The sequence below is a fragment of the Pongo pygmaeus genome, chromosome 1, assembly GCF_028885625.2.
Source record: "Pongo pygmaeus isolate AG05252 chromosome 1, NHGRI_mPonPyg2-v2.0_pri, whole genome shotgun sequence".
Lineage (NCBI taxonomy): Eukaryota > Metazoa > Chordata > Mammalia > Primates > Hominidae > Pongo > Pongo pygmaeus.
In genome coordinates, this window is record NC_072373.2 from 107395741 (window position 1) to 107420812 (window position 25072).

General features: G+C 43.3%; 1 protein-coding gene and 1 pseudogene across 1 annotated transcript in view; one reads left to right on the forward strand and one right to left on the reverse strand.

The window, feature by feature from the left end:
* The window catches only part of LOC129015142 (neuroblastoma breakpoint family member 11-like), a 2260169-nt gene that overhangs the window by 446598 nt on the left and 1788499 nt on the right, over window positions 1–25072 (forward strand).
* LOC129012087 (PRAME family member 17-like) overlaps window positions 10399–25072 on the reverse strand; it is a 31113-nt pseudogene continuing 16439 nt past the window's right edge.

Consider the following 25072-nt stretch of genomic DNA (forward strand, 5'->3'; position numbering starts at 1 on the left):
TGAGCTACTGGCAGAAAATGGACTGATTAAAATGACTCAGCTGCAAACATGAGCTACCTTTTGTCAAAAAGGAAAGATGACTCAGAGACCAGAGTGCAGAGTTCAGAGGTTAGAGAGCTAAACAGTCTCTATTCCCATTCCTTGAAACTTAATCAAGGAAATGTAATATTTGCTTGGCTGAATTTCAATACTGTGATGGACCGGTGACTCCTTTATTTATCTCTCATCTCTCCCATTTTTGAACCAGGATGCCTATAGCAATTATCCTATGTCTGTCCGAACATTGTATGTTGGGTGCCTTGTGGGTAGATAATTTGTCTCTTAAGTTTTACAGGTTCTTAAATGGAGAGAAATTGTGCCCCAGGAATTGTACTTAATAGACTGTACCCAGGATCCCTGTCTGTACCTGAGTTATATGATTTAGATAATGAGATTTTGGATTTTGAGCTGATGAGATGAAATTTGATGACGACATTTTGCTGATGATGTAATGAGATGAAAAGGCTGGGATGGTGTATTAGTCAGCTAGGGCTGCCAAATCAAAGTACCACAAACTGGGTGACCTGGACGACAGAAATGATTTTTCTCACAATTCTGGATGTTAGAAATCTGAAATCAAAGTATTGGTAGGGTTTTTTTTTCCTGAGGGCCCATATCTTTGGCTTATAGAGGCCTGTCTCTCTCTGTGTCTTCACACGGTCTTCCTTTTGTATACATCTATGCCCAAATTTCTACTTTGTATAAGGACACCAGTCATGTTACATTAGGGCCCATCCTAAGGATCTCAATTTAATTACTCCTTTTTTTTTTTTTTTTCAAAAACAAACAAACAAACGTATATTTTGAGTCATTCTGTGTTTAAATTTATTTATTTATTTATTCATTTATTTATTTTTGTTTTTCTGAGACGGAGTCTCACCCTGTTGTCCAGGCTGGGGTGTAGTGGCGTGATCTTGGCTCACTGCAATCTCCGCCTCCTGGGTTCAAGCAATTCTCCTGCCTTAGCCTCCTGAGTAGCTGGGACTATAGGTGTGTGCCAACATGCCTGGCTAGTTTTTGGTATTTTTGGTAGAGACAGGGTTTCACCATGTTAGACAGGATGGTCTTGATCTCCTGATCTCATGATCTGCCCGCCTCAGCCTCCCAAAGTGCTGGGATTACAGGTGTGAGCCACTGCACCCGACCTTTAATTACTTCTTTAAAGGCTCTATTTCCAAATACAGTCACATACTGGGAGTTAGGACTTTCACATATGAATTTTGCACGACACAATTTAGCCCGTAACAGATGAGGTGAATGTATTTTTCATGTGGGAGGAATATGAATTACTGGAGGCCGGAGGTCAAATTGTGGTAGGTGGAATTCTGAGATGGTCCCCAAGATTCCTGTCTCCTGGTATATACACCGTTTATAGTCCCCTCCCCTTGAATGTGGGTAGGACCTGTGAATATGGTGGAATAGTCACACTGTGATTATATTACATTATATAAGATTCCATCTTAGTAAGATGGAGAGAGAGTGAGCTTCCCTGCTGGCTTTGAAGAAGTAAGTGGCCAGGTTGTCAGAAAGCCATATGACAGGGAACTGTGGGGGCCTCTAGGAGCTGACAGTGGCCCTTACTGACAGCCAGCAAGAGAGCAGGGACCTCTGTCCTACAAACGCAAGGAACTAACTCTGCTGACAATTATATGAGCTGAGAAGGAGAACTTGGAGCTCTAGAAAGAAATGCAGTCCAGATACTGATCACAGACTTGTGAAACCCTGAGCAAAGGGCCCAGCTGAGCCATGTCTGGATGCCTGACTCACAGGAACTGAGAGACGCTAAAAGTATGTTGTTTTAAGGTGCTAAACTTGCAACAACTTGTTACACAGCAATAGGAAGCTAATATACTGTCCAAAGTTTCTAGCCCTTGTCTGCTGTAGGCTGCCATTGTCTGTCCTTGTGACACCTCCAAAATCTAACCAACCTTTAACTCTCTACCAATCAACAAACAAGCATACAAACCAAAAAAAGAGTTTTTGCAATAAGCATTGAATCTAATAAGCTCACGTTTGCTTCTTGCACATCTCTATGGTTGGGTTTCATGGAAGGAGCAAGCAGCTGGTGCCAGTTTGTCATCCTGTCTCCATGGTCACCAGATTTGCATTTGAAGAAGTTCAGTCTTGATTCTGTGTGGGGAGTGAATTGGCAAGACCAGCTGCAGGCTGATCATTTAGGAGGTTACTGTAGAAGATCAGGAGGGAGATGATAGTGACATGACTAGGTGATGCCAAAGACCTGGAGAGAAGTGAATGGACTTGAGGAAACCGAACAGAAGTCACCCTCAGTCTCAGTGCGCAGAGATATCCATTGTTAATGTTAATGTTAACCAGGTTAATATTTTCATGTATTTTCTTTGTTTTCCTTTTGCATATAGATATATATGTAACAGTATATTTTTATAGTGTTGGGATAACATTGTGTCTATAATTTGGTAAACTGACCTTTTATCTTGTTATAACCAATTATCTGAAGCATTAAATATCACTTAAAATATTATTTTCAGTAAGCCATTGGTTTTGTCTCTTTTATTCCCTGGAGCCACACTAAAATATATTAGTGGAAGATTCCTAGGAGAATTTAGGAGAACAAAATGGAGTGAATGATGCTGAGAGCTAGGTGGAGTATACACCTGGAGATGCCACTGATTCCCTTACTATGAGAGAGAGGAGGTGTGGATGCCATCTATGCTGAGCTAATAGTTGAGAGGTGTGATTTGGGGAGCAGGATCTGGTATCAACGATCAGCCCCTGAAACAGGACACATCCCCTCCCCCTGCATTTGTCATAGCTCACTGTTCCAAGCTACCAGGTGCTGGCTATAAACTATAGCCTCTCTTGCCTGTTAACAAGTTTTTCATAGTGTAACTACTGACTGGATGCTCAGAACGATCTGATTTGGAAGGTAAATATTCAAATGGCTTTTTGTAAGTGAAGCAAGTACAAATTGGGTATTAGGAGAGAGGCTAGTTATTAAACAAATTTTTAAAATGATTGATTTAAAACATTTTACAACAACAGATTCAGCCATCCCTTGAGGCTCTACACTCTCCATTCAGGACATGCAAACTTCTCTGCAATCCTCTTCTCAGAACTTGCTGTCTGCTTCCCAGGAGTCCTTACAGAGATTATATAACATACACAAACACATATACACACAAACACACGCACCTCTTGCGTCTCCCCCGTCCCCTCTCTCATGAGTGCAGGGCAAGCAAAGCAAGTGGTCAAGATAGTGGAGACTTATCTTGGGTCTCCTCTAACAATTCTCCCTGTTCACTTTGCATTCCCTAAACCCTTATCGCCACCCTCCACCTTCCTCTACCAGGGACAAAGCAGGGGTTTCTTTCGTGCACACACACTCTGAAAGTTGTCAAGTAATTTGAGCCAAGGTGTTTGCTGATAACAAAGGTGCTGTAGCTGATAAGAAAAGTGTTAGCTGATATGCTTAACACCCACAGAAATACTTCCATTTTTACTAGGGGTCTTTTGAGAAGAGAGAAGCTCTTTGGGCTTCAAAGAAAGCGATAGCATGGTGGGATGGCTTTGGGGGACTGAAATGTGGGGCAGAGCTCCCTGGCATCGTCTCAGACTGTGCTAGTCTTTGCAGAAGGATTCTCCATCCATCTGCAGCATCCATTTCAGATAAATGCTTAACTGCTGCTAGATGAGTGGTCAGAGCTCCCACAGGCCCACGTGGCCTGGGCACCTAACCAGCCCCCTCAAACCCTTACTTCTTGATCTTTCCAGGAGATGATGAAAAGAACAGTGAGGGTGAGAGGGGAAAGGAGGGTGTGCTTGTTTCACCCAAAATTGGGAGACATGGTGTTAGAATTTTATTTCTGCCTGGCACGGTGGCTCACGCCTGTAATCCCAGCACTTTGGGAGGCTGAGGCGGGCGGATCACAAGATCAGGAGATCGAGACCATCCTGGCTAACGCAGTGAAACCCGTCTCTACTAAAAATACAAAAAATTAGCCAGGCATGGTGGCGGGCGCCTGTAGTCCCAGCTACTCAGGAGGCTGAGGCAGGAGAATGGCATGAACCCGGGAGGTGGAGCTTGTGGTGAGCCAAGATCGTACCACTGCACTCCAGCCTGGGCGACAGAGCGAGACTCTGTCTTAAATAAAACAAATTTATTTCCTTTTTTCTCTTTTTTTTTTTTTTGCCATATAGGTATATACAAAACAATTTTCTAGAGAGACTGATTTGAAAGGAGCCACTAAAAAAGTTGGACTACTAAACTCCAATTATTGCACTGTTGAATATTAATCTCCAAACTGGTAAACAGTTATAGTAAATACATTATCATAAAATAAAAATTGATCTTGCACTTTTTTGTGTCTTCCTATCTTTTAAACACCCTTCTTTCCTGTGTTTGGTATATTTTCTACATTTGATATTTTTCCTATGTTTGGTATTATTATTTCTAGTCCTTTTTCTTATGTTTTAGATTACTGTTTCCATGTTTGGAATTATTATTATCTATGTATGGTATTACTATTTCCCATGTTTTCATAATAATGAGTCATTTAAAATCTTTTTGGTATTAAACATGATAATTGATAATGGCATGAGGAAGAGAATTGGCTTGTTTCAGTGCCCCAGCCCCCAAGACAGTTCCTGGAACATAGTAGACACCAATGAACATTTATCAAATAAATGTATATATGAATAATAGGAGATGACTTTTAGAGAGTTAGAAATTATATTCTTACCTGTCACAAATATTGAAACTCTATATAAGTTCCAAAATTTAAAAAAAAATTACTGATTCAGGAAATCCATAGATTTAGAACATAGGATTGGGAGTCAGATCAACCTGGATGCAAATTTGCCCTGATCTTGGGCAAGTTACTCAATCTCTATTGGCCTCAGTTTCCTCATCTGTGGAATGAATGCTAGTTGTGACTTCACATGGTAATGTGAGGATTGCAGGTACTATGTCAGGTGGTTAGCTTCAGCCCACCCCTAGTAATTCTGCTTTTAATGTCTGGAGACCACAGTGGTATTTTGATGGTGGAACTGCCTGATACAGACTTTCCTTAGGTGGACTGGGGGCAAAATGAGCACACTCTTCAGTAAGTTATGATTTTCTTTCTGAAAAGTTTAAAATTTACTTTAAGTTTTCAATAGAAAATATGTTATTGTTAAAAAAAAAACTGGCTGGGTGCGGTGGCTCACGCCTGTAATCCCAGCACTTTGGGAGGCTGAGGCGGGTGGATCATGAGGTCAGGAGATCGAGACCATCCTGGCTAACATGGTGAAACCCCATCTCTACTAGAAATAAAAAATTAGCCAGGCATGGTGGCGGGCGCCTATAGTCCCAGCTACTTGGGAGACTGAGGCAGGAGAATGGTGTGAACCCGGGAGGCAGAACTTGCAGTGAGCCGAGATAGTGCCACTGCACTCCAGCCTGGGTGACAGAGCGAGACTCCATCTCAAAAAAAAAAAAAAAAAAAAAAAAAGAAAACACCAAGCACTTTATAAATATTAGCAATTTTATTACATACATAACCATGTTTTCCCCCCTCAATATAACTCTAGTATTATTCCTATCTTTCAGTTGTGGAAATTAAGTTCTGAGAGATTAAACAGCTTGTTCCTGGTCTCTCATTAGTAGGTAGAAGAGCTACGGCTGGAGCCTAGGTCTGTTGGACTCCAGAAAACATGCCTTAGCTATGCTGTGCTGCTGCTGCATGGTAGGGAGAACATATTTATTTGTCTATTTTAGTGGCAAATTTACCACCTCCTTTGGTGAGTCAAAGATAAAGAATTCTTTCAGCCTATTCACTGAATCCTTTTCCATTCTGAGTGCTAGAGAACAGGCTCTGCCACTTACCAGCTGTGTGACTGTAGATAAATTATATGCCCTCTCTGAACTTCAGCTGCCCACTCTATAAAGTGGGAATACGAACTCCTACCTTACCCTCCATGTTGTTATACATGAAAGCACCTTATAAACTGCTATCTGCATCTGAGGTGTCATTGCCGTTAGTGAGTCCTTAGCTGGCTTTCTTTCTTTCACATGTCTTTTTTTTTTTTTTTCAAACTTTTATTTTACTTTCAGGGATATGTGTCTTTGTTATTGATTATGGAGTTCCTTGCAAGGCTCTTCTTTATATATTTTTAACGGCCTGGTTTCGGTTTCCACTTTACCCGCAATGTCCTCTCTTGGGCTGTCTTTCCATTTGACTCCACTGATTAGTCAGGGAACCAAAGTTTTTCAAGCACCTGGTGTTTTGGTCTCTTTCACAATTGTCCCTCCTCCTTCCCAGCTTTCCATCAGGCCTGCTTAAGGAGTCTTCAGGCTTCTAGTGTGTTACTACATTTTACAATTCTAACTTATAGTGTTTTCCTACTTAATACTTCCTGTTCTGTTCCAATCCTGTTTTTCCCAGGCAAGACAGCTGGGAAATGGAAGGGAGCAGTTGCTTTTGACCTTGGAAGATGGTGTGCTGGAATAGGTGGTGTCAACAGTGTCAGAATAGCCCTTATGCTGTGGGCTTTGATCCTGCTTCTAAATGGGTGTCAGTGTTCTAAATCTGCTTTTGGAATGGGAAACATGGAAACATTCATCATTGTTCTAATACTGAAGAAGCTATTGAGCCACTACTCTATATTCATTGGAGAGTGACTATGTGTCAGGTGCTAGGTTAGGCACTGTGGGGCCATCAAAAAGAATGAGACACAGTCCCTGACCAGTAGGGCTACTGGGGACAAAAGACTCATAGACCACCGAGATAGGAGTAAAAGCTAAGTGGGGGCCGGGGCGTGTTATCCCCAGTGGGGCTCCTTCCCACCCTCCCACAGGCTTCAATGTCAGCTGCACATTCCCACCTGCACCAACCCAGGCTTCTGGAGACCTTGTGAAAATAAAAATGAATTCCTCCTTTTTCTCCTCAAAGAAAAAAAAAAAAAAAAGCCAGCCTCACAACAATACCTCAAGGGATCTAATGTAACCTCAAATGCCAAGTGAGCTATGCTAATGGCGACATCCAGGGTTAGCTGGATGTCCCAGTGCCCTGGTCATAGGTATAAATTCCACCCTAGAAATGCCCTTTGCACACTCAGGCCTTACATCTGCCTGCCTCAGTTATGCTTATGTCAGGTTCACGACTATGCCAAATGTCATGTTGCAGTCCGAAGGGAGTGGGTGGATGAGCAGAAAGAACACTTGGGGGGCTGTAGGCAAGTGAAAGATGATTTCATTTAGCATCAGCTGTCATCAACAGCTTTCTCACACTGTCCACCCTGTCTCAGCTGGTTAGTTCAGTGGCTCCCACACACAGCTGCATGGTCGGCTCTCCCTTGCCTTCAGGGTCAGCAGCTTAACTCTTTCTCTCTCTGGACATGAGTGAGCCAAGCTGCATCCTGGCTCCCCTCTGTCTGTCTGCAAAGATGGACAGCTTTGGCTCTTTCTCTGGACACCAGTGTGCCTGTACAGTGTTGGCAAAGCAATTATACCTTTTATAGACAATAGCGGCTTAGAGCCAAGTGATGAGCATTCCCTATATTATGGCTATGGTGGTGAGCTTCTCTATGTTATGTCTACATGGCATGACAACAAGTGGAGCTATACGCCTGCGCTCTAAACTCGCTGAGTCACTCTGAATGTTTACCTCGGCCTATCCTTGACCAAAGCAAGCCAGGTTCCTTACAGCTCAGTTCAGGGAGCATGCCTACCTTGCATTCCTGCACCCTGTTCCCAGAACACCTTAGAGGGTCAAGCTGGATGAGGAAATCAGTTGCTGTTTGAATCCCTGGAGGGAGAAGGGAAAAAGACTTTTCCCATTTGATTTCTCCTAAGCTCTGGCCCAAGTGCTGCACTTATATTATCTCCACCAACCACACCTGGGTTGGCCCTGGACTGAGCCAGAAGTCTTTCTTTACAGAAGCTATGTGATATGGGGAACAAGTTGCCTATTTCTTGAGAAAGTCAAGGTCACTGTATTAGTTTGCTAGGGCTGCCATAATAAAAAGTGCCACAAAGTGAGTAACTTAAGCAACAGAAATTTTTTATCACAGTTCTGGAGGCCAGAAGCCCAAGATAAAGGTGTTCCTTCTGTGGGCTGTGAGGGAGAATCTGTTCCATGCCTCTCTTCTAGCTTCTGGATGTCTTCTCAATATAGCATTTCAAATGCAATATCTGGGCCAGGCACAGTGGCTCATGCCTGTAATCCCAGCACTTTGGGAGGCCGAGGCAGGTGGATCACTTGAGTTCAGGAGTTTGAGACCAGCCTGACTAATATGGTGAATCCCTGTCTCTACTAAAAAAATACAAAAATTAGCTGGGTGTTTTGGCAGGTGCCTGTAATTCCAGATACTCAAGAGGCTGAGGCAGGAAAATTGCTTGAACTTGGGAGACGGAGGCTGCATGAACCAAAATCATGCTACTGCCCTCCAGCCTGGGCAACAGAGCAAGATTGTCTCAAAAAAAAAAAAAAAAAAAAAAAGAACAATTTCAATATTTGGTATTCCTTGGCTTGTAGGCATATCATCTTGATCTCTGCCTTCAGGTTCACATGGCATTCTCCTCATGTCTGTCTTAGTGTCCATTTTTCCCCTTTTTATAAGGATACAGTCATATTGGATTAGGGCCCAACCCACTGGCCCCATGTTGACTTGATCAACAGCACACACCCATTTCCAAATAAAGTCCCATTCACAGATATTGGAGGTTAGGACTTCGACATTTTTTGGGGGATAAAATTTGACCATGACAACTAAGATCTCTCAGCTTCTCCTCAGAATTCCTTGGTACTTTTACTTTGCTCCTTCTTTGTTCCAGAAAAGTCTCTCTTTTCTTTGACCAGGCTAACTCCTTCCTAGGCCTTCTAATTCCATCCCTTCCAACTGCCTCCTGGGTCCTTCTGTGCCAATTAGCCTTTCTTAGGCTTCTCTTCAGGATCTCCCCAGACTTATACATTTGCTTAGGCTTCTATCTGTTCCCCTGGGTCCTGCCATTGCTGCCTTCTGTTCTTTTGTTCTTTTTCATTCCATTGCCTACTGCGTCCACTTCCCCACCACTCACGTGTTCTCTGCACACTAGCTGTCAAAATAGCCCTTATAGATGCAGTAAAGCATGGTGGCCAAGAGTGCAGTCTTTGGAAGTCAGAATACCTGGCTTCAAATCCTCATTTACCTAATCTCTCTAACCTAGTTCTGTTCATCTCTAAGCATGGATAGTTACAGTACTATAGTTTGGATGTGGTTTGTCCCTGCCTAAACTCGTGTTGGAATTTGATTCCCAATGTGGCAGTGTTGGGAGGTGGCATCTGCTGGGAGGTTTGGGTCATAGGGGCAGCTCTCTCATAAATAGATTAATGCCCTCTGTGGGGGTGAGTCAGTTCTTCCTCTTGTGGAGATGGATTAGTTCTGGTGAGAGTGGGCTTTTAGAATCTGGCTTCCTCAGTTTCTCTCTTGCTTCCTCTCTTGCCATGTGACCTCTTTGCACATGTCTGCTCCCCTTCCACTTACAGCCATGAGTGGAAGCAGCCTTAGGCCCTCAACAGATGCAGCTACCCAATCTCGGACCTCCCAGTCCCCAGAATTGTGAGCCAAATAAGGCTCTTTTCTTTATATCCAGCCTCAGGTATTCTGTTCTAGCAATGCAAAACAGATAAAGACAAACAACATATAATTTATAAGGCTTTTTAAAAAATTATATATACATATATATTTTTAGCTTAATTATCTTAGCCTAATTCCTGGTCTCAGCTATGTGTTAGAATTACAATTTTTTTTTCCACTCAGGTTCCATTTATTTTTGACATTTTTCAATAACCATCCTTGCGGGAGTAACTCCTGCATCACTCTAGAACTTCAGGTTCTGACTCTAGGACACAGGTCCCTGAAGGCCTCATGGACGCCAAGTTAGCATTTTCACCCAGTACTGCCCCCTGCTTAGTCACCTTTGTTTTTCTACTCACAGCGAGCACGTGCCTGAAACACACTGGCTCTGTGCTTCCTTTAAGATGCACCTGACCGGGCCCGGCTGCTCATGCCTGTAAACCTGGCACTGTGGAAGGCAGAGGTGGGCAGATCACTTGAGGTCAGGAGTTTGAGGTCAGCCTCACCAACTTGTGAAACCCTGTCTCTACTAAAAATACAAAAATTAGTTGGGCATGGTGGCACAAGCCCGTAACACCAGCTACTCAGGAGGCTGAGGCAGGAGAATCACTTGAACCTGGGAGGCGGAGTTTGCAGTCAGCTGAGATTGTGCCACTGCACTTCAGCCTGAGTGACAGATGAAACTCTGTCTCAAAACAACAACAACAACAAAATGTACCTGCGTCCTAGATTTTAGTGCCCAAGTGTCCAGGAAAAAGCCTATCCACCCCACTAACCAGGCCTTCCCTAGGAGCAGAGATGGAACTCCAGTTTCTCAGATGGCCAAGGGCAGGGGGCAGGACCAAAGAAGATCCTCTTGGGCTGCCTTACTTCCCTGAGTGTACGCATCAGCTCAGCCTGAATTGGGGCGAGGATCTCCCAACTGACATGATCCCTGTTGTTAAGACTCTCCAGAGGGGCAGGATATGTCTCCAGGCCTAACTTGCTCAGTTCACCTGTGTGATGCAACAGGACTTTCAGAGCATTCATGGAGGTCTCATTTCCATGAAAGTAGAAGGTGGTGAGCTGGGATCAGCGGCTCAGGGCAGGTAGAATGACCCTGAGTTGGGAGTCCTAAATCCGACAGTCCTCTAAGATGAGGGTCTCGAGAGTAGCAGCAGCTTTCTCTAGCAGATCTCCAAGAGGCTCAAGATTGGTGGTCCACATTAGGATATGAATCAGATGCAGCTGTTTTAGCTGACTGAGGCTTGGGTACTGACACCCCATGTCCCGATCAGCTAGGTAAGCATGACAGAATGTAAAGGCCTCCAAGGGGTTCTTGAGGCACCTGAGCAGGTGCTCTTTGATATTATTGGCTTTTCTTATATAAAGCATCTGGGGGTTCCAGGCAGAGGAATGGAGAGTCCAAGTCAGGAATGAACTGCTGTTGGCCGCGCATGTATGACTCACGCCCATAACTGAAGGCTAAAAAGAGTTTGTGAAGATTGCTCATCTGGCTCAGGTAAGGGGCAAACTTTCCTGTTCTATTCAGCGAGCACTTTTTCCAGACTTCCAACTCATGGATACTGCTGTCTGGGTATACCTCTTCCAATAAATTTCTGAAATTTGAAGTGGACATTGAGTAATTCTGTACCTTACTACAACACAGGTGTACTAAACCTCTTCTGTAGTGGATCCACCCACAGAGGTAGCACAGACATTCATCCAGGGTGTTTTCCTTTAGGTAGAGGTCTATGAACACCTTCAAGGGCTGGTGCTCTCCTGTCCTTGGACAGTCCACCACTGTCTGCCTCATACTCATGGCCTCTGGGGAGCAGGACAGGGCCCTGGCTCCAGACCATATGGTCCAGAAATTCTCATCAACATCCTGCAAATCCGGCACTTGAAGTTTCTACCTCCTGTGGCGAATCTTCTGGCCAGTAGTGTATGAAGTCTCTTCAGCATAGCTCGCAAGGTCTCCAGATGAGGTATCTTCATCAGGGAACCCAGAGGGAGGCAGGGGAAGGGCCAGGCCTGCACCATGGCCTTTAGAATCTCACAGCATCTCCTGGTGGAGGCCTCCATGAACAGCAGACAGAAGACCTCCTTGGGCAGCTCCTCCAGGGTGAAGATGGCCAAGAACTGGTTCCTCAGCAGGCTCTGCCCCACCAGCTCCAGGAGTCTGGGTGGGGCCTGGAGTCTTATTTTGATAAATAATCAGAGGAGCAGCCTTCCAAACAAGAGGTGGTCCTTTCACTTTGAAACTGCCATCCACAAATCCAATAGCTTTTTGTCAGTGAGGGAACTGTTTATCAGGAACCATGGAATCTGGCAGCTCCTCACATAGTTCCAGAGTCAGTTTTAGAGAAAAAGAGGATCTGTGCCTGTGAGTATCTCCTTCTGGCATTCCCCAGGTGGCATGATCCTATATAAACCATTGCTATTTAAGTATGGAACTCTGGGAACTGCCATCCTCATTAACATATTTAACTGACGTCATCCCAGACAGTATGGGTATTTCAGGTAACAGGATCATTTTATGTCCTTCAGTGATAGGTGCAGTTTCAGTTAACGTTCCACATACAGGCAGTAAACACCCCTCAACTAGAAACTCTCTCGTCATGGCCGGGCGCAGTGGCTCATGCCTTTAATCCCAGCACTTTGGGAGGTCGAGGCAGGCAGATCACTTGAGGTCAGGAGTTTGAGACCAGCCTGCCAGCATGATGAAATCCTGTCTCTATGAAAAATACAAAAATTAGTCAGACATGGTGGTGCTCACCTGTAATCCCAGCTGCTCGGGAGGCTGAGGCAGGAGAATTGCCTAACCTGGGAGGAAGATGTTGCAGTGAGCTGAGACCGTGCCACTGTACTCCAGCCTGAGCAACAGAGTGAGACTCCATCTCAAAAAAACAAAAAAACAAAACAAACAAACAAACAAAAAAGAAAATAAAAGAAACTCTCTCATCCAAAGTCCCTGTGAGACCACCTTTTCATAACTATGACATTAACAGAAACCTGACATAGTTGACTCTTCTTGCTTCTGATCTCCAAGCTATCTTTGATCATTCCTGGGCATAAGCCAAGCTAGCATTGGGGGGAATTTAGTTAACAGTTTAACTTGAAAGCAAGGATGATGACAGCCCCTCCCTTAAACTACCACACTCCTTGCTCTGGGACTGAACACTCAGCATTACAATTTTTTTGTGTGTGATTTTTACTACTCCTATTACTATGAAGCTAGTCATTATGTCTATATATTCAGCCACAAATCATTTACTTTCTGTATTTTAACTACTGGCTAGACATTTTATCTAAATATTCTACTGACATTTCAATACATCCCAAAACTAAGACCTCCCCTCCCCCTACACTTCTGAGCTTCTTTCTGATTTTTAAATTTATGTTAATGGAACCATTACACTTCTATCAGCTCTGGACACACACCTTGGAGTCAAGACTTCCTTTCCTGTATCAACTACATCCAATCAATAGCTAAGTTCTATAGGTTTTATCAATGAAACATTTAAAAATATGTGTATCTGGGTTGGCCACAATGGCTCATGCTTGTACTCCTAGCACTTTGGGAGGCTGAGCTGGGAGAATTGTTTGAGCTTATGAATCTAAGATTATAGAGCTATGATCATGCCACTGTGCTCCAGCCTGAGCAATAGAGCAAGACCCTGTCTCATATATATATATATATGTCTCATATATATATATATATGTCTCATATATATATATGTCTCATATATATATATGTCTCATATATATATGTCTCATATATATGTCTCTCATATATATATCATATATATATATATACACACACACACACACACACACACACACAAGCCTAATTTAGGCTATTACTCCCCCTAGACTATTCTAGTAGCCTTCTAATGGGATTCCTTGACTTCAGTCCTTGTCATGATGATTACTTATATATATTGCTGCCAGATTATTCTTCTTAAAATGCTACTTGGTCATAGAACTTCCCTGCAGAAAAATTTTCAATGGCTCCTGTTTAACTACAAAGTGAAATCCAAACTCTGACATTCAAATGCCTTTATAATATGGCTTCTCTTCCTTCTAGCCTCATCTCCTTATACCTTTGACTACACAGAAGCATCAGTCATGTTTAAAACATGCCCAGTACTTTTTTATTTGTGGGTCTTGGTTTAAGGTGTTTCCTTCTTTATTTTCATTATTTAGACACAGGGTTTTGCTCTGTCGCACAGGCTGGAGCACAGTGGTGTGATCATTGCAGCCTCAAACTCCCAGGCTCAATCAGTCCTCCAGCCTCAGCCTCCCAAAGCACTGGGATTACAGGCACGAGTCCCTTTGCCCAGCCGAGGTGTTTCCTTCTACTTGGAATTCCTTATTCCATTCCTTATCTTTCGGTGCTCTTCTTAAGTATGGCTTCCTCTTGGTAGGCTTCTCTGACTCCTTCAACTGGGTGAGTTCTCTCCCCTTGCTGACTCTCAGCATCTTAGTAAAATCTACCCACCTGTGGCCCTTAACATCATCTGTCTGACAGTCCTTGGTAGGACATTCTTTGGTCTCGTTTTCATATCTCTTCAGCTTCTAACACTGCCTCATATATGCAGATGCACATAATTGTTGAGACTCTTGACCTGACTTGAAGAGTGCTTAACTTTGAATATCAGGTTTCGTTTTCAAAAATTCTGAATAGGCTAAGAGTGAGTGACAAGGCAAATGTGAGTGAACACTGCAGTGAAGTGTGAAGCAGGGCTTTAGCTCCCAGCCCACTGCAGCCTCTCACTGTTTACCCCTCCATGTCTTTTCATGGTTTCACCTCATCTGCCACTCACACCGTGGGGGAATTCATGGGTTTTGGGGGAAGTGTCAACACAGGACTAAGATGACCCTCCCTGCTCCCTTCCCACAATCCTTTCTCTCCCTCATCTTGGCCGTCTTTCAACTTTTCCTTCTTGACTCAGACACTTTCTTCTCTCTGCTTCTTTTCCTTCTGCTTTTCCTGTTTGCCTCACCTTCTCTATCACCATCTAGAGCCATAAAGGACGTTGAGTCTGGGGCTGGGTTGAAGATGAGAAGCAGAGACAAACAGATACATTCGCATGGAGAAAGGCTAGCCCACTGAGCCAAGGTGCGACCCCTCATGGCTTCTTTGGTCCCCAGTAGCACCAGACTTCTGACTCCCCTCTGACTACTGTCATCTCACTGCCTTCCTCGCTAACTTCAAACTACCCAGCTTGCAGACATGCAGCAACCACTCTTTGTCCTATTGGTTTAAGAACAGAGGTTTGCAAAGTGATGGTTTTACCCACAGACACCTATGGAATGCAAAGTACTTTCTTCTTCCATTTACAAAACAAACAGCCGAGAACCAGGAATGCTGCCTCCTCGTAGAGCCCTGCTAGCTCTCCCTCTGGCTTCTCACCTCCAGATCCCTCTACCCCACAAGCGCACTAACGTATGACTGCGAGTGCCCCCAGGGAGGTGCAATTTAATCTTCAACCTGTTTCTCCAAGGAGATTGCTTTTCCGGAGCACATTTTTGGGAGAGCTTAAATGTTTTAGTCCGATCATCTAGCATTCCTCGTCCTGCCTGCCCCTCCCTTAATGCATTCCCTTGTCTCCATCTGCAGCCTCTTTGTAAACCAGTTTCATTATCTCTAGCTGTACCAGTAACTTTCCCCTCATTACCATTTCTCCACTACCAGTTTATCCCAAATGACCCATGTGTTTAGAGACCACTGCACTGGACACAGAGATGACTCACTTGGGCATGTCCAGGTGAATGGTGAGTTCTTGTCTGTCACAAGGCCGGAACTCCCTGAACTCCAAATATGAAGTCCTTTAATTATTGGGAAGTTGAATTCTGTTCCTGGTGCAAGCATTTTTAGGAACCAAGAGGACACTTGTTAGAGCATTTTAAGCTCATGTAAAACACTTTTGTAAATCTAAGGGATTCCTTATATCTGTATCACTACTATTATTACTCAGATCTCCCTGGTTTTAGCACAGGATAACAAAAGGGTGATATTCAAGTTCACTAGAACTAATCACGGTTGCCCAGATTTCTTGTGAATGTAACAAATGTCTAGAGTTTTGTTTCTGAGCTGACCTCAGTATATGATTGTCAGTAAATCCCAGGCCCCCTTGGGACAGCCAGCTAGTGCGACAGCAATCTTACTAAAGTGGTTGGTCAAATACAACCACATACAATATGGATGACTCTCACAAACAAAATGTTGAGTGAAAGAATCCAGCCCTAAAAGAGAAAATACCATACAATTCAATTTTTCAAAATTTGAAGGCAAAGAAAAAAATCAGTTGTACCAGGTGCCAGGGTAGTGGTCACCTTGGGAAGGTAGTAACTGACGCAGATGGGGGGCATCTGGGGTGGCTGGTAATATTTCTTCAGAAGATATGTTTGCTTTGTGAAATTTCACTTTGCTTTATGAAAGTGCACTTATGATCTGTGCACTTTTCTGTATGTGTGGCATATTCCAACAGTTTTTTAAAAAAAAGTTTGTCAAGATTCTGACTGCTGAGCTTGGGATACGTGTGGGGTGATACTGTAGAGGCCAAAGCAATTCTATCTTAGATGCTAACTCGCCATTTGGCTTCTGATTGACCCCTCTTCTGGGAAGGCCTCTAAGATTTTTGGTTTGTTCCTTATGGGTGAGTTCGTACTTACTGTAAATTCTGCCCTTATGGCAAATTCCTATCTGTTCTCTCTGAAGCACTTGTGCTCCTCTTCTACAGTATATAAACACCCAGTCTGGAGGGTAATGGTGCAGGATCATCCATCTTGTCGTGCCACTGCCTGAGACATAGACATGGCTTCTGTTTGTTAAGTTCCTATTAAATAAATGTTCTTTCTAAGAAACTGGATTTGTTAGCCTCCTTCTTTAGCAGCTGAGAGGCTTTCTCGGACTCTGGGGGCAGGTTTGTGTAGACCTGCCCGCCAAGAAACAGATACAGTACTCAGTTGTCTACCACAATGACTCTTGAAGGTGGCAAGCTCACCCCAACCCCAACAAATGGCTGTAGAAGGGGCAGATACAGGATCAGACTGTCATTAAAAGTATATGTAAAACTTAAGGAGTTCTAGGAGTTATACTAGACATTTCTCATGCTCTTGGATAATCTACTTCTGAATCCTAAAAGAAGGAGGAAGAGTGAGGAGGACTACTCTCCCATTAAGAAAGCTAAAGAATGGAAAATACTCTTCTCTTCTTCCCTGGCACTGAGGAGTGGCTATGCAGCCCAGCCTTGACCAATGGACACTTTGGGCCTGGTCTTTGAATTTTAGGAATGGTTGAAAATGTTTAAAGCAGGAGGGATTCAGGTGCCTAGGGATTCAGTATTTAGAGTCCAGTACGAGTCAAGCTCCATTAGCAGTGGAGTCTGCCAAGGCTTTCTAGACAGCATATTTTTGTTGTGTGATCCAAATGAGGTTTCAGCTGCCCAGTCTTTCTTGGGTTCTGTCTGACTTCCAAGCCTCCTCATCAGTTCTGAGTATACATACCTGATACCTTTTCCAATCTCATTTCTGATTAAGATAATCAGGGAAGTTTTCTGTTACTTATATCCAAGAACCCTGACTACTACAAAAGCCCCCCCAGCAAAAGATATGTCAAATTCTGTTTGCAATTTTCCACCCAGATTTTATCACAGGGCTTGTAATTCCACTAAGTAGAGCTTATTTGGGGTTAGCTATGTTCCTATTTTACAAATACCTGCATTCTTGCAGGGTAATTGGTCATTCATACTTCAGTGTGAATTCTTACAGTCCAGTTGTTTTTTGTCTTATCTATCTGAGACCAGTACATTAAGAAAGTAGAATGGAGGGAGGAGTTCAGGAAGAGTTCATTTTGGAGCTTGGAGCATTTAAGGGAGGGCAGGAATGAAATAAAATACCAAGGTGGGGAGCCTTGGGAAGTCAGAGGGTCTCATGAGGTCACAGGATTCATATGGGGTAGGAAAGAAAGGATACCATGCAATAGAGGAAGGCTGAGAGCAACGTGTCAGAGAGCCAAAGAAAAATTTTGCCATTTTACTTTAGGCTGGTCTTTTGCATATATGTATTTTTTGTTTTGTATTGGGTAGGTAATTGGGAATCCTGGCTTCTTAGGGTTCTGCAAGTGATTATAGATTATTTATTATGTTATCACAACTCCCACCTTAGGTACAGACACCGTCAGCAGAAGCAGTGTGGGTTTAGGATCCATCCTGCCAGATGAACCTTCATAAAATAACAGGAACTCACTTGAAACAAATTATGCCAGACTAAACCCATTTCCTTTGTTGATGGGGTTACTGAGCTAGTGAGTTTCAGCAGGATATAGACCTGTGAGCTCAGAACAGTTAAGCAGATATGTAACTGGTCGAACAATCACATGTGAAGACTGATGATTAATGAATCTGCGTCAACTTTACGGGAGGTCTCTAGTCATTTGCTGCAGGGTTTCATGCGTGTCCGTGTGAAGAGACCACCAAACAGGCTTTGTGTGAGCAATAAAGCTTTTAATCACCTGGGTGCAGGAGGGCTGAGTCTGAAAAGAGAGTCAGCAAAGGGAGATAAGGGTGGGGCCGTTTTATAGGATTTGGGTAGATAAAGGAAAGTTACAGTCAAAGGGGGGTTGTTCTCTGGCGGGCAGAGTGGGGGTCACAAGGTGCTCAGTAGGGGAGCTTTTGAGCTAGGATGAGCCAGGAGAAGGAATTTCACAAGACAATGTCATCAGTTAAGGCAGGAACAGGCCATTTTCACTTCTTTTGTGGTGGAATGTCATCAATTAAGGCAGGAACCGGCCATCTGGATGTGTATGTGCATGTCACAGGGGATATGATGGCTTAGCTTGGGCTCAGAGGCCTGACATTCCTGTCTTCTTATATTAATAAGAAAAATAAAATGAAGTAGTGGTAAAGTGTTGGGACGGTGAAAATTTTTTTGGGGTGGTATGACGTGGTAATGGGCGATGTTTCTCAGGGCTGCTTTGAGTGGGATTAGGGGCGGTGTGGGAACCTAGAGTGGGAGAGATTAAGCTGAAAGAAGATTTTGTAGTAAGGGGTGATATTGTTGGACCGTTAGAAGAAACATTTGTCATTTAGAATTATTGGTGATGGCCTGGATACGGTTTTGTATGAATTGAAAAACTAAACGGAATAAGAGAAGGAGAAAAACAGGTATTAAATGTCTAAGAATTGGGAGGACCTAGGACATCTAATTAGAGTGCCTAAGGAGATTCAGCATAGTCCTGTCAGCAAAGATTATTTATTTACTTCAAGAGTTAAGAGTGGCAGTTTGGGGATAGCACCAGGAGATATCAGCTGTGATGGCTTGGAGAAACAGTGTAAACCGGCAGTGTAAACAAGAGCAGGGCATGTATGAGTAGTTGAGAACAGTGAATAGGAGTATGACTAGACAGGCTTTGTGTGAGCAATAAAGCTTTTAATCACCTGGGTGCAGGCAGGCTGAGTCCGAAAAGAGAATCAGCAAAGGGAGATAAGGGTGGTGCCGTTTTATAGGATTTGGGTAGATAAAGGAAAATTACAGTCAAAGGGGGTTGTTCTCTGGCAGGCAGAGTGGGGGGTCTCAAGGTGCTCAGTAGGGGAGCTTTTGAGCCAGGATGAACCAGGAGAAGGAATTTCACAAGACAATGTCATCAGTTAAGGCAGGAACAGGCCATTTTTGTCAGGCCTCTGAGCCCAAGCCAAGCCATCGCATCCCCTGTGACTTGCACATATACACCCAGATGGCCTGAAGTAACTGAAGAATCATAAAAGAAGTGAAAAGGCACTGCCCCACCTTAACTGATGACATTCCACCATTGTGATTTGTTCCTGCCCCACCTTAACTGAGTGATTAACCCTGTGAATTTCCTTCTCCTGGCTCAGAAGCTCCCCCACTGAGCACCTTGTGAACCCCCTGCCCCTGCCCACCAGAGAACAACCCCCTTTGACTGTAATTTTCCATTACCTTCCCAAATCCTATAAAACGGCTCCACCCCATCTCCCTTCGCTGACTCTCTTTTCGGACTCAGCCCGCCTACACCCAGGTGAAATAAACAGCCATGTTGCTCACACAAAGCCTGTTTGGTGGTTTCTTCACACAGACACGCATGAAAATTTTCACTTCTTTTGTGGTGGAATGTCATCAGTTAAGGCAGGAACTGGCCATCTGGATGTGTATGTGCAGGTCACAGGGGATATGATGGCTTAGCTTGGGCTCAGAGGCCTGACACAGGGTCCCAGTCAACATTTTTATTAATGACATGGATGGATTCACAGAATATACTGATCAAATTTGCTGAGAGGGTTAGTGACTATGTTGGATGACAAGATTAGGATTTAGAAAGATTTCAGCAGACTGAAGTGATGTCCCAGATACAACATTTCCTTCTCCACAGGGAGAAGGAGGTCTCCAGCTGAACTTTGTAACAGTGTGAATAGGTCAAGAAGCCTCCTGGCCAGAACTCAGGGGAGGGTGTGAATTTGGTGTGCAGACTCCACAGGTGGGGGAAGAACCAAGCCCTTTTCTTTTGCAGCTGGGAGGTGGGTAGCCTAGGGCAAGTTCTCAAGCCTGGCTCACCCACTGCCTGGAAACAGACTCAGTGCTGTTAGTGGGGGCATGGTGGGAGTGAGACTGGTCCCTCAGTTTGTGTGGAATCTGGGTGAGGCCTGTGACTGCCGGCTTTCCCCACTTCCCTGACAACTTGCATGACTCAGCAGAGGCAGCCATAATCCTCCTAGGTACACAACTCCATTGACCTAGGAACCTCACCCCCATCTGCCACAGTGGCTGCAGCAAGACCGGCCCAAGAAGAGTCTGAGCTCAGACACACCTAGCCCTGCCCCCACCTGATGGTCCTTCCCTACTCACCCTGGTAGCCGGAGACAAAGGCATATAATCTTGGATGTTAAAGGGACCTGCCCACTGCTTGTTCCTCTCCATACTATCACAGTTGATGCTCTCTGGAAAGTGCCACCTCCCTGCAGGAGGCCAGCCAGCACAATAATAGAGCATTAAACCATAAAGCTAAGAACCCTCACAGAGTCCATTGCACCTCCTATTGCCACCTCCACTGGAACATGCACTGGTATCCACGGTTGAGAGACCCATTGATGGTTCACATCACAGAACTCTGTGCAGACAACCCCCAGTACTAGCCCAGAGCTGGGTAGACTTACTGGGTGGCTAGACCCAGAAGAGAGACAACAATCACTGCAGTTCAGCTCACAGGAAGCCACATCCATAGGAAAAGGGGGAGAGTACTACATCAAGGGAATACGCCGTGGGACAAAAAGAATCTGAACAACAGCCTTCAGCCCTAGACCTTCACTCTGACAGAAGCTACCCACATAAGGAACCAGAAAACCAATTCTGGTAATATGACAAAACAAGGCTCTTTAACACCCCCCAAAAAATCACACTAGTTCACCGGCAATGGATCTAAACCAAGAAGAAATCCCTGATTTCCCTGAAAAAGAAATCAGGAGGTTAGTTATTAAGCTAATCAGGGAGTCACCAGAGAAAGGCAAAGTTCAGTGCAAGGAAATCCAAAAAATGATACAAGAAGTGAAGGGAGAAATATTCAAGGAAATAGATAGCTTAAAGAAAAAACAATCAAAACATAAGCAAACACTGGACACACTTATAGAAATGCAAAATGCTCTGGGAAATCTCAGCAATAGAATTGAACAAGTAGAAGAAAGAAATTCAGAGCTTGAAGACAAGGTCTTCAAATTAACCCAATCCAACAAAGACAAAGAAAAAAGAGTAAGAAAATATGAATAAACCCTCCAAGAAGTCTGGGATTATGTTAAATGACCAAAGCTAAGAATAATTGGTGTTCCTGAGAAAGAAGAGAATTCTAAAAGCTTAGAAAACATCTTTGGGGGAATAATGGAGGAAAACTTCCCCAGCCTTGCTACAGACCTAGACATCCAAATACAAGAAGCACAAAGTACACCTGGGAAGTTCATTGCAAAAAGATCATCACCTAGGCACATTTTTATCAGGTTATCCAAAGTTAAGATGAAGAAAAGAATCTTAAAGCTGTGACACAGAAGCACCAGATAACCTATAAAGGAAAACCTATTAGATTAACAGCAAATTTCTCAGCAGAAACCCTACAAGCTAGAAGGGATCGGGGCCTTATCTTCAGCCTCCTCAAACAAAACAATTATCAGCCAAGAATTTTGTATCCAGTGAAACTAAGCATCATATATAAAGGAAAGATACAGTCTTTTTCAGACAAAGAAATGCTGAGAGAAGTCACCACTACCAAGCCACCATTGTAAGAACTGCTGCCCGGGCATGGTGGCTCACGCCTGTAATCCCAGCACTTTGGGAGGCTGAGGCAGGCAGATCATGAGGTCAGGAAATCGAGACCATCCTGGCTAACATGGTGAAACCCCGTCTCTACTAAAAATACAAAGACTTAGCCGGCTTGGTGGCGGGTGCCTGTAGTCCCAGCTACTTGGGAGGCTGAGGCAGGAGAATAGCATGCACCTGGGAGGCAGAGCTTGCAGTGAGCTGAGATTGTGCTCCTGCACTCCAGCCTGGGCGAGAGCGAGACTCCGTCTCAAAAGAAAAAAAAAAGAACTACCAAAAGGAGCTGTAAATCTTGAAACAAATAAATCCTGGAGACACATCAAAACAGAAACTCTATAAAGCATAAACCACACAAGACCTATAAGACAAAAATCCAAGTTAAAAAATAAAAACAAAAAACAAAACAAAGAACACAGGCAACAAATAGCATGATGAATGGAATGGTGCCTCACATCTCAATACTAACATTGAATATAAATGGCCTAAATGCTTCACTTGAAAGATACAGAACCGCAGAATGGATAAGAACTCACCAATGAACTATCTGCTGCCTTTAGGAGACTCACTTAATACATAAGGACTCACATAAACTTAAAGCAAAGGGGTGGAAAAAGGCATCTCTTACAAATGGACACCAAAAGTGAGCAGGGTTAGCTATTCTTATATTAGACAAAACAAACTTTAAAGTAACAGCAGTTAAAAGAGACAAAGAGGGACATTATATAATGGCAAAATGCTTTGTCCAACAGGAGAATATCTCAATCTTAAACATATATGCACCTAACACTGGAGCTTCCAAATTTATAAAACAGTTGTTAATAGGCCTAAGAGATGAGATAGGCAGCAACACAATAATAGTGGGGGACTTCAGTACTCCACTGACAGCACTAGAGAGGTCATCAAGACAGAAAGTCACCAAAGAAACAATGGATTTAAACTATACCTTGGAACAAATGGACTTAACAGATATATACAGAGCATTTCATCCAACAACTGCAGAGTACACATTCTATTCAACAGCACATGAAACTTTCTCCAAGACAGGCAATCTGATAGGCCATAAAATGAGCCTCAATAAATTTAAGAAAATTGAAATTATAATCAAACACTCTCTCAGACCACAGTGGAGTAAGACTGGAAATCAACTTCAAAAGGAACCTTCAAAACCATGCAAATACATGGAAATTAAATAACCTGCTCCTGAATCAGCATTGGATCAAAAACAAAATCAAGATGGAAATTAAAAAATTCTTTGAACTAAATAACAATAATGACACAATCTATCAAAACCTCTGGGATACAGCAAAGGCGGTGCTAAGAAGAAAGTTCATAGCCCTAAATGCCTACATCAAAAAGACTGAAAGAGGCTGGGCACAATGTCTCATGCCTGTAATCCCAGCACTTTGGGAGGCCGAGGTGGGTGGATCATGAGGTCAGGAGATTGAGACCATCCTGGCTAACACAGTGAAACCCCGTCTCTACTAAAAATACAAAAAAATTAGCTGGGTGTGGTGGTGGGCCCCTGTAGTCCCACCTACTTGGAAGGCTGAGGCAGGAGAATGGCATGAGCCCAGGAGGCGGAGCTTGCAGTGAGCTGAGATTGCACCACTGTACTCCAGCCTGGGCGACAGAGCGAGACTCCATCTCAAAAAAAAAAAAAAAAAAAAAAAAAAAGACTGAAAGAGCACAAACTGACATTCTAAAATCACACTTTAAGGAACTACAAAAACAAGAACAAACCAAACCCAAACCCAGGAGAAGAAAGGAAATAACCAAGATCAGAGCAGAACTACATGAAATTGAAAGAACAACAAAAACAATACAAAAGATAAATGAAACAAAAAGCTGGTTCTTTGGAAAGATAGATAAAATTGATAGACCATTAGCAAGACTAACCAAGAAAAGAAGAGAGAAAATCCAAATAACCTCACTGAGAAACAAAACAGGAGGTATTACAACTGAAATACAAAAGATTATTCAAGGCTACTATGAACACCTTTATGCACATAAACTAGAAAACCTAGAAGAGATGGATAAATTCCTGGAAAAATACAACCTTCCTAGCTTAAATCAGGAAGAATTAGATACCCTGAACAGACCAATAACAAGCAGCGAGACTGAAATGGTAATTAAAAAATTACCAACCAAAAAAAGTCCAGGACTAGCTGGATTCACAGCAGAATTCTACCAGACATTCAAAGAAGAATTGGTACCAATCCTTTTGATGCTATTCCACAAAATAGAGAAAGAAGGAACCCTCCCAAATTCATTTTATGAAGCCAGCATCACCCTGATACCAAAACCAGGAAAGGACATAACCAAAAAAGAAAACTACAGACTGATATCCCTGAGGAACATAGATGCTAAAATTCTTTTTTTTTTTTTTTTTTTTTTTTTTTTGAAATGGAGTCTCACTCTGTTGCCAAGGCTGGATGGAGTGCAGTGGTGCGATCTCGGCTTATTGCAAGCTCTGCCTCCTGGGTTCATGCCATTCTCCTGCCTCTGCCTCTGCCTCCTGAGTAGCTGGGACTATAGGCGCTCACCACGCCCAGCTAATTTTTTGTATTTTTTGTAGAGACGGGGTTTCACCGTGTTAACCAGGATGGTCTCGATCTCCTGACCTCATGATCTGCCCGCCTCGGCCTCCCAAAGTGCTGGGATTACAGGCATGAGCCACCACGCCCGGCCGATGCTAAAATTCTTAACAAAATACTAGCTAACCAAATCCAACAATATATCAAAAGATAATCCACCATGATCAAGTGGGTTTTATACCAGGGATGCAGGGATGGTTTAACATATGCAAGTCAATAAATGTGATACACCACATAAACAGAATTAAAAACAAAATCACATGATCATCTCAATAGATGCAGAAAAAGCATTTGACAAAATCCAGCATCCCTGTATGATTAAAACCCTAAGCAAAATTGGAAAACAAGGGACATATCTTAATGTAATAAAAGCCATCTATGACAAACTCACAGCCAACATAATACTGAATGGGGAAAAGTTGAAAGCATTTCTTCTTAGAATGGGAACAATACAAGGATGCCCACTATCATCACTCCTCTTCAACATAGTACTGGAAGTCCTAGCCAGAGCAATCAGACAAGAAAAAGAAACAAAGGGCATCCAAATAGGTAAAGAGGAAGTC